Consider the following 13,117-nt stretch of genomic DNA (forward strand, 5'->3'; position numbering starts at 1 on the left):
ATTTCCCTACACATACGCTACACTCTGTAGATTACCTACATATGCATTGTCAGCTATCAAGGCAATACTCCTGTCCCATTAAGGCACTTCATGTGGTGGATCTGTAATGCCAGCCACACAATCAGTCTATGCCACCTACAGTACAAGATGTATATTGTCTCAGTCATTATAGAAGAGTAACACAGTACGACTACACAGATGGCATTGGACTTACACCTCAGATATACAAATGCAGATGGATGGAGCTGGTCAAGCACAATGTTTAGGGTGATCCAAACACTCACAACCATTGTATGGACAGAATGGAGTCACACATGTGCCCATGTAAGTGGTGCATCTACACATTACTGACATGGTGAGGAATGGAAATGGGCAATGTACATCCTCTGACAGCATAGTATGGTCACACATCTACAAAAGATACTCTGCCAGGGTGACTGATACCCATTTCCCATTGCCGATGTGCATGTAGCATTGACCACAATCATATTTTCCCAGCAGTAAGCCACCTAATCCCATTTAAGGCCTGTCCGAGGATACTGTCAGTACTCACCCCCTTGTGGCTACAGTGCTGCCCTCAAATGCCCATCCACCTCAGGGTAGGCAACCGCCAATATGCGGGCCATTAGGGCCTCCCTCGTTGGGAGGGCATCCCCAGTTGGGGTCCATGGTCTTCCGGGCACAACGTGTCAGGTCCTCCCAATGGGAATGTTTTCTGCAATGGGTGCCCCAGGGTCCGCAGTTGCTTGGCGATGGAACACCAAATAACCTTGTTCTGATGGGCGCTGACCTGGATAGGTGACACAAACAGAAGGAGAAAGTAATGAAGACTGGTACCACATCAACAGCAGTGGACTACACACATCAGACACACTACCTACACAAACATATCCATGGTAGCAGCTCACACGCCTTAATTCCATGTCCCCTGCATGCATGTACTCCCTGGTTGGTACGCCTAGGTCATTCACCCTGACACACACCCCTATCACACAGGATAATGGCACTGGGCTCACCTGCTCCTCTGGTGTGCCTACAGCTGTTCATACAGGGGTAGGACCCCTTCCGCCAGCTTCTCAAGCTCTTCTTGGGTGAAGGCTGGGCCCTATCACCTGCGTGATGTGGCATGATGGTTCCCAGAGACAGTACACAGCAGCTCACTTCATGGAGGTCTTGCTTGGGGGAGTGTCAGGGGTCGAGTGAACTTTGCGGCAGAAAATGGTGATCGTGGCTGATGCGTACATGACCATCACTGCTGGCATTGATCATCATTGGCCCCAGTCCACCATAGGCAGCATTGTTATCCAATGAGAAGTTGCACGGTGGGTGCAACGCCTACCGCCATGACGACATATGCCGGCGGAGTTAGGTCACGCCCATCTGTCCAGAGCAAGCAGGACAGGCGGCTGTCATTTTATAGACAGTTAATGGCTTGTTGCAGAAACAAAGTGTCATGGTAGTTACATGTCTAGAATGCTGAGCAGGCCTAAGTTCTGCCATCTTGGTTAGGCTCATACTTATGAAATTCATGGCACAGTGCTGTTATATGGGCGGATGTCAAATGAAGTGCATGTCCAGCAACTCAGTGCCTAATGGGTCACTGGCATTGGTACATAGATGGTCCATGCAGGACCCATCTGTGCACATAACATGGAACATTACACATGCATTGTTGTCCACTAACTATTGTACAGGGCCACCAATGGACTGCATGGATGGTTCTGTAGTATAGCCATTTTTAATATAGCCTTTGCACGTTTGCTTAAAGCATTGGGCCTTTGTGCACTTTGTTATAGATGCATTTTATTCAGCCTCGCACTGTTATTTTTCAATAACCAGTTTCACGGTCTTGTTTTATTTTCTTCTATCACACTGTTTGGCTTACTTCAGCACCGGAGTTCTCAAACAATACATTCTTGCTCGTTCTGTGCTTCAGTCAAGGATACAGTCTGGTACATTGCCAATAGACGTGGTAGGAGTTTAGTCTTTAGGGTTCGTAGAAAGTACACATTCTTATGTAGGGACGTTTCTTAGAACACCGGCGTGGTAATTATAAAGACACTTCCTAGTCCTGGTACACGTAAGAGGGAGATTCCCACCAGCGAACCACAACTAGACGCTGACTGCCCTGTTGCAGATGCTGATCTAGATCACAGGCCTTTGCTCAGGTATGAGGGTTGATGTCCTCCCAGGGAACCTGAAAGGCAGGTTTAGAGCTTAACATGCTGTGCTCAAAATAGAACCTAGAAGAGAGAACGTAATCTAGTAGCACTATGATAGCATTATTTCTATGTTTCACTCTTCTCGTTACTATTTCAATCCTACTGTGTTGTATGGTTCTGGTTATTGCGGCTCACGCCTTGTTATCTAAAATGCAGTTGTTTTATTAAATCAATCTGTAAAACTTAAACTCCCTCTGTCATTTGTATATGAGAGCACACTGTGTATGAGAGAACTGGTTGGGATCTGAGTGACCACGACTTCCCTGGGAAGCACTACGATGTCATGCGCTCGGCTGCCCAAATATCTCTTCCTTCTGGGAGAGATGAGGCACTTCTAGTTAGCCGGAGCAAAACCAGATTGGGGGTGACAAGGGTCCTTCACCGTGGGTTAGACTTAGTCCCCCACACTGTGAACGATCCTGCCACCCAAAAATCCAATAGTCTCATTAGGATAATGAGAGCCTACGCGACATGGCGCCGCCAATGATTGGTCTGGCTCTAATTTTCGGGTCCACCAGTCTCTCTCAGTTTAATATATTATAATGATCCCTCAGTTCCTTTAACGGAGACGTCCGTGGCACTGAGGATTTCCACCACCGTGATATAGGTAATCCTGGAAATAGCGGATGGTTGTTCAAGCTTGAACCTTAAAAGGAAAGACCCCGTTTTTGGGGTGCCTTCTCTGAACCATCGCTGTTTTTCTAATGGCGAATCCCCAGCTAATACAAATAGCTCTTAATATGAGACAACCGCTCACAGTGCATTTGCTTGCACATGGTCTTCTGAACCAGTGGGGTCCAGTCACGTTTGTGGTGGCCGCCCATGCAGCCTATAGAACAGAACTTTTTTACTCTGGGTCACATTTCCAGCAGTTGGTGGGAATACAAATACATTTCACACATATACGATTGCGAACGCGCCTGGCCAATACAGGGCGTACGCATATTTAGAGATACCTCTATCTTATCAAGTACATAATAATTGGCTTGATGCCGCCCTACCCCATACAATATTACCAGTAAGGTTAGGTCCACTGAGTAATGATGGTCCGACCTGGCCTTTATTGGCCACATATACACCACATCGTGCGGTTGCAAATATGCCAGTGGCTGAAGTTCGTCGTTTATATACAGACTTAACGGCTACATATAGACGCTTAGTACAATTTGTGATGCAGAAACTAAATACAAACACAGCGCGTGCTGCTCCAGCACAACAACATGCAGTAGCTCCAGGTATAAACCCGGCGACTGCACACTCTATCATGGGTAAGGTTCCAGCCAAACGGGAAGAGACTCCATTTTGGCTGGCGCAAAAAATTAATACGCTGGAGGTGGTATTTCCCCAAACGGGACCTCAGGATAAACATAGAATATTAACAATGTGTTTACCGTTTGGCATGATTCCCACAGTGGAACATTGTAATACATGGGGCACAGTGTTTGCCGCGCTCTACACAACAGCACACAGTACACCAACATTGTCAAACCTACCGGAAGTGCTTAAACAGATTCAGGATGAATATGGGGCTGCCCTAGCCTTAGATTTGGGAATGCAACTGATGGGCAATTTTGCCACGGTTTCTTCAATAATACTAAGTAATCTTAAAGGGGAGGCAGTTGCATTAGCGGTGCGTATGCGCCTCCGTGACGTCCCGCAACTAGATCAGGAGCGGGAACTGCCTAAAATAATAGCGGAAACATATTCCAGTATCGGTCGAGATAGCCTAGGGGCTAGACCACAGAAAACACAGTTTCAAGGAAAAATTAGTAAAGATAACACTAAACAGCAACCTGAGGGTAATAAAAAGCGCTGGGAGAAAAAACAACAGACACCTAAAAAAGAAAGGGGAGAATCTCCGAGAGTGGAGACCCCGCAGACTAGGTATAATCTCAGAAATAGGGATAGCTTGAAAACGCCTGATAGATATCAATACACAGATTCACGCCAATCTCGTTCCTTTCAGGACTCATCGGAAAAGAGAAGTGAGAGAGGTGGGCGGTCAGAGCGGAGAACAGAGTACGTGAAACCAAGACAGGAATCACAACGCTCTTCAGAGGTTTCTGTCAAGAAGGAAGAGAAACCGATACAACAAAAACAACAGTTTAAAAAGGAAAAGGTGGCGGCAGTCTCAATTAGACATGCCACACAGGAAGAGAGTTCTTTTGAAGAACAAGACGTGGGCACTAGCACTGTTAGACAGCGCTGCAGAGGTCACAATAGTTCGCCGGAATAATCTAGAGCATATGGAGGTGAAAGCAACTGATGACTTCATACAAGTTGAAACAGCAGATATGCGTGTCTCTGAACCCGATAGGGTATATACAGTGACTTTACAATTGGAAGGAGACATTGAACGCACTATAAACGCAATCTTTTGGGATCATGTAGTCAAGATATATGACATTTTGCTGGCTGAACAGGATTGGCCGTCTGACTTTGTTCGCACATGCCCAGTTGGGGAGGAGGTTATTAAACCATCGTTCTCACCACTTGTTCCAGGGGAACTCGCAGAGTCCTATAGCATCAAATGGGCTCTAGCACAGGCACCTGCCTTATATAGAAATCACGTAGGGTGGGATAGGGATTCTCCATACCATGTAATTCCGATTAAAGGTGAACCTCAGCCACAACAGCAATATCCAATAAAACATGAAGCAAGGGCACCGGTGAGAGAAATACTTACACAATTAGAATACTAGGGAGTAATTGAACCCTGTGTCTCGCCGATGAATAATCCCTTATTCCCTGTAGCTAAACCGGACCATTCATATAGAATAGTCTTAGACTACAGACATTTGAACGGACATACACGTACATATGCTATACAAAATTCACATAGCACAGCACTAATGAACAACATTGTGCGGAAAAAGTACAAAACGACCTTAGATATCTCGAATGGTTTCTTCTGCCAGAATATAGCACCCGAAAGTAGGGACCTCGTAAGTTTTAGTGCGTTAGGCTCCCAGAAAAAATTATGTAGTTTGCCTCAGGGGTATAAGAATAGCCCAGGACTGTTTGCGGCTCGGGTGACTGAAATATTGCACGGGTGGAGCCAGAAGCATTGTCATATGTAGATGATATATATCTCACGGATGACGAGTTACTACAACATTTAAGATGAGTAACCGCATTGTTGTCGGGTTTGCCAAAATTGGCTACAAATTTAACTTCAAAAAATCAAAAATTGCCTTCCTCAGCGTCATATTCCTGGGAAATTAGCTGTCAAACGAAGGTAAGAGCCTAGCGCCACAATTTTTAGAAAAATGTGCACAATTGCAACCTCCTAATACGATTAATAAACTCCAATCATTGTTGGGATTTCTAAATTTTGGTAGAACATACATTCCTGATTATGCTACACGCATAAAACCATTATACAAATTAATACGTCCTGATTTTTCAAGCAAATTTTGGACGATTGAGCATACACATACTCTTTGAGAGTTGCAAGCAGATCTCCTAGCTGCAAAACATTTACATACACGGGACAATAAGACACATTTGGTCAACAGGGTAATAGCTGGGGCCATTGGGTTTACGTATGTCACCTTTAATGAAGGTGAGACAGTCCCTATAGGATACAAGTCTCACTTGTATTCAGCTGCTGAACAACGATTCGCACCAACAGAGAAAATTCTCACTGCTGTACAGATGGCTGTTATTAAAGAACGACCTCTTGCCCAGGGCAAACGCATTATAGTCGTTTCCCCCATTCCGGCCCTAGAGGCTGTTACGAAAGCGAGTGTTCCTAACGCAAAAGCATTACACCCGCAATGGATGCAATGGGCTACGTCTTTAACAGCCACTGATGTAGATTACATTTTTGACCCAAAGCTACCGACACAGGAATTTCTACAATATGAAATTGAATATGAAGTTCCCGCTGACACGTTGCCTATTGATCACTATCAAGTAGTCATGTACACCGATGGCTCTGCGCAACCGGCGGTGGGGACAAAACACCAATATTCTGCTGCATGTGCAGTAGTGAGCGGCCATATGGAGGGGGAGAAATTCTGCCCCCAACATACTTATACACAAACATTAGGGGACTGTACGGCACAATTGGCTGAGCTGAAAGCTCTATTGATGGCTCTAGAACATACGGATCCGACACAGTTTACACTGATTGTTTGTGATTCATATTATTGTGTCCAGTCTTTTAATGAATATCTACATTACTGGCGATTGAATGGGTATGGAGATTCAAAGGGCAACACCATAAAACACAGACTACTGTGGGGTAAGGTAGCAGACCTGAAGGAGACGCTACGCAAAGTCCATGTTGTACATACTCTCGGACACCAGCTCGTTGGGATACACGTTGCTGGGAATACTTTGGCTGATGAAGCCGCAAAGTCCGCAGTGGCAGTTGCCACTGTGGCCGCAGTTACTCGTTCGAGTTCCAAACCAGACACAGAGATTTTGGCTGCCATAAAAGCTACGGTTGATGGCAAATCTTATCCTAAAGGATTTCCTAATAAATATCAATACTTTATGGGAAGTATGCTGAATGCTGAGGTTAAAATTCCAGGCGTAGGCGTACGCGAGATCCCCAATAAAGTTGTAAGACCACAATTGATTAATGCAGCGCATGAGGGGGTGGCATCTGCACATGCTGGCGTGGCAGCCACAATTTCACTATTACAGGCCCATTATTGGTGGCCTGGCCTCTATAAGGAGACTAAGCAATATGTCCTTTGTTGTGACATCTGTCAACAAATTATAGTTTCAACGGCTAAGCACCCGCCGCAGACGCCCCTCTTAATATCAAACAGACAATTACAATGTGTGTACTTGGATCATTGCGGTCCACTCATACCGGACAGTGCATACAAATATATACTAGTCGCTGTTGATTCTTGCTCCAGATTTGTGTGGGTATGGCCACAGCGCTCGGCTGACGCTCGAACTGTTATTAAAGATTTGCGCGTCTTTGTCGGTACATATGCAGTTGCGACGTTCCATTCGGACCAGGGCCCTGCTTTTGCCTCATGGGCATTCAGGGACACCATGGTTTCTTTGGGGGTCCAGCTCCAGTTCTCGTCTCCATTTCATCCCGAGGGAAATTCTGTTGTGGAGCGATTAAATTGTGATTTAAAGCAATCTTTAACGGTAAGAGTCTTAGGTACGGGTCGTAGTTGGCTAACCCACCTGTATGGAGTACAGAGAGCACTGAATAACTTGCCTTGAAGGTCCCTCGGGGGTCGTACTTCATATGAGTGCCTGTTCGGAACACAAATGTTTGTTCCAGAGCTAGATGGTCCTGGTGGGGAGGCGGGGGAAATGCCTTTTGACATAAATGATTGTGTCACTGTTTTACGGGAATTACAACAGTTCCGTGAAGATAACTCTTCTAAAAGCGCTGCCTCCACAGGAATTAAGGATGTGCCAGTAACTCCTACTGGTTGGATTCCCAGAGTTGGGGATCTTGTGCGTGAAAAGGTCGCAGTGAAAAAATAATTTGGCCCTTCTTATCGAGCTCCAGTTTCTGTGTTGGGGATACACGGAACAAGAACTGTTATTTTACCACCTTTGCCAGGGGCCAAAGAAAATCGCTTTGTCCCCATCAACAATGTCAAGTTACAACATGTGGCTGATTCTGCACAGCAGACCAAGAGGAACGTCCAGTAGTTCCCGAATCCCTCTCACTACTGGGGAAGATGTTCCGCTCCAAGTCATTTACACCAACACTGTTGCCTCTCCGAGCTTGGGGAGGGTGGAAGATCGTGCGTTAGTTCCACTGACGACAAAACATTTGGAAACATTTGATCGAGTCACAATGACTGCTGATGTTGTGGGTGGTGTTATCTACAGTGTACCACCGCAAGAAACACCTACTCCTCCATTGAATACGGCGGCACCTTTTGCAAGAACTGCCTCTGGGTACTTTGCCAACAACAACGATTGTCTATCGGACTCATTTGCCTCTTCAACACCTGACCCAGGTCCACGTAAGCTGATTTATTGGCTTAAAGATACGTGTTTTGTTTTTCCTTGGAACTATCTGTGGCTCTTATTGACTATGATAGCATTTTTTCTCTGGATAGGGTTTTTTGTTACCTTTTTTCTGTTGATACATGGTCATTTTCTTCCTGAGAGATCAGCGGTTGAACAGGTGGAGGAGGTGTTGAAGCCACATTTTTCATCACATAAGGTTCGAAGAGACTTGTACTTTGTGAACATTTCTGCAGTGCCAATTCCGGATGGGATTGTGTGGGATAAAGTAATGTTTGATATACGGTCCCACTGAGATAATTCAAATACCGTACGTTCTAAAGTTATCTATGAATGATATAGTGATACCAGGCATTGTATCTGATGATTGGGACGTGAAGACAGTTGATTCCATGGTGACTGACTTACAATATTATACTGTCTATGAAAATGAAGATGTTTACCAGTTTAAAGATAATTATGGTGACATGTTTTGTTATAATTATTATGGGCACCACTTTATACACAAAGCCAGTAGTCCAAAGACAATATTTGACTACACGCAATGGGAGCATTGCCCAACTCCCCCGCGAGGGAGTTCTAAAACATATTCTGACAAATTTGTGTATTTTTCTGGGCATCATCAAATGAATGCTAAGTCATATTATTTTAAGTTAACTCCGTATAAAGATAAGCAAATGTTGTTGACTAATACGAAATTCATATACTCAGATTCTTTTGTTTCCCAACTGTCAATTGAAGGTTATAGATATTGGTCAAAAAATGTTGATTTGAAAAGTGTTTGGGGAACAAAACATTGGCAGACACAGGGTAGAGAAACATTGTTTAGCGCATGTCTCATTCCCGTCCAAATAATTTTTTTAAATGAAACTGTGCAACAGACTAGCTGTTTGGGCTTAGCAACAATTAGAAAATTGAATATGCCTAGTATACCTGTCCCTACCAAAATGAAGGATTGGCACAAATACATCATTGCCACTTTTAGTGAACTTACAGACTGGGTCCAGAATGGTACATTTAACACTTCATTGTCACGTCCGGGCGGGTGGTTATTGTGGCCTATGGACCCCAACGGGTGTCATCAACATTTTGTCACCTCCTCAGGGGGGTTCAGGACGAGTAGGGCAGACCCTCGCTACATATCACCTGAACATGCTGAAATTATAACTACATATAACGTGGGAAAATTGTGTCAACAATGGTTAAAATCATCTACGCTAGATGCAGTTAAGACACATCTCACTCTCCTGTCTAATAACACTGACTTGCAAGATTTTTTGTCAGGCTCGAAGACACTACGTAGGAAACGTTTTTTGTACGAAGTGTACAATGAAATATGGAAACTTTCCCAACAAGAGGCTGCGGCACGGTTAAGGCAGATAGATCAGGAAAATTTGAAAAAGGCATTAGCTGTTGTGGATAATGGGATTCCCACCCTGTGCGACCGAATATATACCATTGACAACATTGTTTCTTCTGCCATAGACATTATACGATCTGACATGTCTTCTTTATATCATGGACAAAGTCAAACAAGGTCCATTATGCAGTTGGGTTGGACACTTCAGACACTGAAGGCGGGTCGCGCTCCGTGGCAGCACATCAGAGCCAGTGAGATATTTTTTTCCTTTAATTTGACACATCAACAAAAACTGATGGCTAAGAAGGCGGCGACTTATGTCATGCTTAACATTGAAAAATTGGAAAGATTGCCTTTTACCGCGGCAGAGATTCCCTCAGCTGAGTGGTTGATACATGGGGTTATTAATCTGCCTATTTCTACACTACAATTCACTTCTAGTTTAAAACATGTTCCGGTAGGCAGATATTAAAAGCTGGGAGATAGTTATATACATGAGGTGTGGGAACTTCCCTTCTTGTACAAATGTCTCAATGGCATGAGAGAGGTTTTTCTTAGCGGTAGTGAATGCGAGACTTCAGTTAGCCATTCGATGATTTGTAAGCAGCTGTCCTTGCATGGGGCTTGTAATGCCTCGGTTGCGAACCTGGCTTGCTATCTGAAGGGAGTTCCGGTCCCCTTGATTAAACGCACATTCCAGGTGCTTTCAAACGGCAGCTACGTCCTCCTCAATAGTGAAGACTGGTGTGGCATGCGGGCCGGAATAGTTTACGTTGTTTCGGTCACCAAGGTCGTTACTTGCTGCTGGAATGTGTTGTTTCCCCCCACTAAATTAAGGGAGGTAGCAGATGTCTGGCCTCACATTGCTACTTCCAAGGTGAATTTCGACAAGTTAAGTAGACTAAAGGCTTTATTGTTTCAAAAGCATGTGGCCCTTACATCTGCGCGCAAGACCTTTGCACTTCAGCTGGCAAGGTCATCAGCAGAAATACAGTCCCTGTTAAATACCAACTTTCCGAGCCACTTTGGTGAACTCGTGGGACGTATATTTATTAATGCGTTGAACACAGCTGGATTAGCACGTTTTTTTAAAGCCGTGGGTGTTGGTTTTGTTCACATCTTCTCTTCCATATTCGGTTTGATACCTTCGGCTATTCATTCAATTTTCGGAAGAATTTTTGGGGGATTTCCGATCACTTTGGCTTTATTAGCCGGCGTTTTGCTGTTGCTGTTGTTTTTCCGCAATGGCTGTCCCGCCGCAACAAGAACGAATGTGGACACTCCCATCAGCGCAGCTGTGTCGTGAACGCATGATGCAGCACTTCGGAGCAACACTCCTGGGATATTTGGAGTGTGACTGGTCTCTGTCATTCAGACCGGTTTTGGATTGTGTGCAGCCCGTGTTTCGGTGCCGTTGGTGCTCGTTTCAACATGCACTAGTCGTCTGTCTCTCACAGCAACGCCCACCAGTGGTTGATGGTGATCTGTTGATGTTCCCAATGAGGGCTCATTCCCAGACATGCGCGCTGCGGCTGCGTTTGCTTCGTGAGGCTGATTACAAAATATCCTTCCTGGAGGAAGTTGATATTAACTCATTCACAGGCCCTGCACGGGATGCCGCCTTGGTTGATTCTGAGGCTTTGGAACACACCTGCTCCTCAATAGTCTTTGGTGTGGATTTTCCGGTCTTGTCATTTGCCGAAGTGGAGAACCTCCTGCTTTCAATGACCACCGTTTGAATTGGATTTGGTCTAAATTGACACTGTTATATGAATTTGGCTCTTAGCTGCATGCTTATTTTTTAATTTAGAATTATTGTGCTTTGGTGTCCTCTTGACTTGTTGAAATTATATAAGGTATTAGTTTTTTTTTTTTAACATAGGGCATTTTTTAAGCTTCGATTTGAACCACTTTCTACCGACAAGGGGAGGGTGTAGTGTAGCCAATTTTAATATAGCCTTTGCGTGTTTGCTTAAAGCATTAGGCCTTTGTGCACTTTGTTCTAGATGCATCTTATTCAGCCTCGCACTGTTATTTTTCAATAACCAGTTTCACAGTCTTGTTTTATTTTCTTCTATCACACTGTTTAGCTTACTTCAGCACCGGAGTTCTCAAACAATACATTCTTGCTCGCTCTGTGCTTCAGTCAAGGATACAGTCTGGTACATTGCCAATAGACGTGGTAGGAGTTTAGTCTTTAAGGTTCGTAGAAAGTACACATTCTTATGTAGGGACGTTTCTTAGAACACCGGCGTGTTAATTATAAAAACACTTCCTAGTCCTGGTACACGTAAGAGGGAGATTCCGACCAGGGAACCACAACTAGACGCTGTCTGCCCAGTTGCAGATGCTGATCCAGATCACAGGACTTTGCTCAGGTATGAGGGTTGATGTCCTCCCGGGGAACCTGAAAGGCAGGCTTAGAGCTTAACATGCTGTGCTCAAAATAGAACTTAGAAGAGAGAACGTAATCTAGTAGCACTATGATAGCGTTATTTCTATGTTTCACTCTATTTCAATCCTACTGTGTTGTATGGTTCTGGTTATTGCGGCTCACGCCTTGTTATCTAAAATGCAGTTGTTTTATTAAATCAATCTGTAAAACTTAAACTGCCTCTGTCATTTGTATATGAGAGCACACTGTGTATGAGAGAACTGGTTGGGATCTGATTGACCACGACTTCCCTGGGAAGCACTAAGATGTCATGCGCTCGGCTGCCCAATTATCTCTTCCCTCTGGGAGAGATGAGGCACTGCTAGTTAGCCGGAGCAAAACCGGAGTGGGGGTGACAGGGGTCCTTCACCGTGGGTTAGACTTAGTCCCCCACACTGTGAACGATCCTGCCACCCAAAAATCCAGTAGTCTCATTAGGATAATGAGAGCCTACGCGACAGTTCAACTGGAGCCTCTGTATGCCCAATATAGTATTTGTCAACTGTTCAGGCATGTCTACGGTGTTAGGTGCGTGCCACAAGAAATTGTTTTCATAATGTGTGGAGTGCTTATCAGATTCTACATTCTCTCCTCTCTATCCTAGATATCCTGTCATGGGGAGATTGAGAAATGCACCAGTGTACCGTCTGCTAGTCCATCTTGCTACCCTGGAAGAGAGGCACATCATCCAGACCCATCATCTGAATCGTCTGATCATCATGGATCTATGTACCCAGTTGGTGACAAATCTATTGCCTGCTATACATAATCCCTATGTCATCAATCCCACAGTACAAGTCCTGTCAGTGGTACACTTTCTTGCCACAGGGCCCTTTCAGGTTACAGTTAGCTTGGCAGCAGGAACGTCACAGCCCATGTTCAGTCTTGCATTGAAGGATGTACTGTGTGCTTTTCTGAAACACCTGGACAGCTACATCAGGTTCCCCAACCTGCGGATTTGCCCACTGTTAAGGCAAACCTCTATGATATTGAACACATCCCTCATGTAATAGGGGCCATTGATGGCACCCATATTGCTTTGGTCCCTCCCTGTGCAAAAGAACAAGTATATAGGAACAGGAACAACTATCACTCCATAAATGTTCAGGTGGTGTGTCTGGCAAACCAGTTCATTTC

The sequence above is a fragment of the Pleurodeles waltl genome, chromosome 4_1 (genome assembly GCF_031143425.1).
Source record: "Pleurodeles waltl isolate 20211129_DDA chromosome 4_1, aPleWal1.hap1.20221129, whole genome shotgun sequence".
NCBI lineage: Eukaryota > Metazoa > Chordata > Amphibia > Caudata > Salamandridae > Pleurodeles > Pleurodeles waltl.